Raw genomic sequence first — 2,153 nt, 5'->3', positions numbered from 1 at the left:
AAAATTTTTTACTTAATTTAAGGTCGCTACTATATACGTACCATAAACATTGAATATAGAAGACTTAATCGATGGTGGGACCATGGAACATGTCAATCCTACATCGTAGGCTAGTCTACAAGATCTGTAACCTGGCTCTGATACCAACTGTAACGACCCAAAATTTTCTACTTAATTTAAGGTCGCTACTTTGTACGTACCATAAGCATTGAATGTGGAAGACTTCATTTAAATTCCATCAAACATAATCTTTATCTTAAAACACAGTCAGGGACATCCGATAAAATTGGAACGATATAGAGAAGATTAGCATGGCCCTATGCAAGAATGACACGCACAAATCGAGAAATGGTATCAGAGCCAGACACCGAACAATGTGTCAGCCTTCTCGTTGTTCCCCGAAGGGGGATAGACACGAGGTGATGTACCAGTAAGGACGCTAGGCCCCGAAGGGGGTAGATTTGTTTGCGGTCCCACATCGATTAAAGGAAGGAGTACCAGTGAGGACGCTAGGCCCCGAAGGGGGGTGGATTGTGATGTCCCACATTGGTTGGGGACGAGAACAAACCACCCTTAATAAGAGTGTGGAAACCTTTCACTAGCAGAGTGTTTTAAAGTCGTGAGGGGGATCCTGAAAAGGAAAGCTCAAAGAGAACAATATCTGCTAGCGGTGGGCCTGGGTCGTTACAGTGTGGAAACCTTTCCTTAGCAGACACGTTTTAAAGCCTTGAGGGAAAGCTTGAAAGGGAAAGCCCAAAGAGGATAATATCTGCTAGCGGTGGGCCTGGGTCATTACAATGTGGAAACCTTCCCCTAGCACACGTATTTTAAAACCTTGAGGGGAAGCCCGAAAGAGAAAACCCAAAGAGGACAATATTTGCTAGCCGTGCACGTATTTTAAAACCTTGAGGGGAAGCCCGAAAGAGAAAACCCAAAGAGGACAATATTTGCTAGCGATGCACGTATTTTAAAACCTTGAGGGGAAGCCCAAAAGAGAAAACCCAAAGAGAACAATATTTGCTAGCGGTGTACCTGGGTCGTTACAAACATTTTCACTAATTTTCACTATCGAGCGAAAAACTGCTCGGTCTCAGGACCACCCTAGAACACAAGCGAAAATGCTTCAGTTTCAAAAATTTTGGCTCCCAACTATCGAGTTAGGTCATTCCCCACTCCTAGGGAAAGAAAAAAAATTTCGCTAATTTTTTCGCTACCAAGCGAAAAATAGCTCGGCCACGGGACCGCCCTAGAACTCAAGCGAACACGCTTCAGTTTCAAAAAATTTAGCTCCCATTCATCGAGTTGGGTCATTCCCCACCCCTAGGAAAATAAAAAAAAATTTGCTTATTTTTTTGCTACCGAGCGAAAAATCGATCGGTCTCGGGACCGCCCTAGAATGCAAGCGAAAACGCTTCGATTTCGAAAAATTTGGCACCCAACCATCGAGTTGGATCGCACCCCACCTGTAGGGCAAGAAAAAAAATTTTGCTAATTTTTTCACTATCGAGCGAAAAACCGCTCAGCCTCCGGACTGCCCTAGAATGCAAGCGAAAACGCTTCCGTTTCAAAAAATTTGGCTCCCAACCATAAATTTGGGTCATTCCCCACCCCTAGGGAAAGAAAAAAGTTTTTGCTAATTTTTTCGCAACCGAGCAAAAAATCACTCGATCTCGGGACCGCCCTAGAACGCAAGAGAAGACGCTTCGGTTTCGAAACATTTGGCTTTATCCATCAAGTTGGATCATTCCCTACCGCTAGGGCAAGAAAAAAATTTTCCTAATTTTTTCGCAAACAAACAAAAAATTGCTTGGTCTCGGGACTGCCCTAGAACGCAAGTGAAAACATTTCGGTTTCGAAAAATTCAGCTCCAAACCATTGAGTTGGGTCATTACCCACTCGTAGGGCAAGAAAAAAATTTCGTTCATTTTTTCGCTACCGAGAGAAAAACTGCTCGGTCTCGGGACCGCCACAGAACGCAAGCGAAAACGCTTCGATTTTGAAAAATTCGACTCCAAACCATCGAGTTGGGTCATTTCCCACCCTTAGGGCAAGAAAAAAAATTTCCCTAATTTTTTCAGAAACGAACGAAAAATCGATCGGTCTTGGGACCGCCCTAAAATGCAAGCAAAAACGCTTCGGTTTCGAAAAATTCG

The 2,153-nt window shown here is 43.7% G+C and overlaps 1 pseudogene; it reads left to right on the top strand.

Annotated features, from left to right (window-relative positions):
• Positions 1 to 266: 266 nt before the first annotated feature.
• Positions 267 to 363, top strand: LOC111471927 (annotated as a pseudogene).
• Positions 364 to 2,153: the final 1,790 nt, after the last annotated feature.

Source organism: Cucurbita maxima, unplaced genomic scaffold, assembly GCF_002738345.1.
Source record: "Cucurbita maxima cultivar Rimu unplaced genomic scaffold, Cmax_1.0 Cma_Scf00060, whole genome shotgun sequence".
NCBI lineage: Eukaryota > Viridiplantae > Streptophyta > Magnoliopsida > Cucurbitales > Cucurbitaceae > Cucurbita > Cucurbita maxima.
This window is presented reverse-complemented; position numbering and strand designations above follow the sequence as displayed.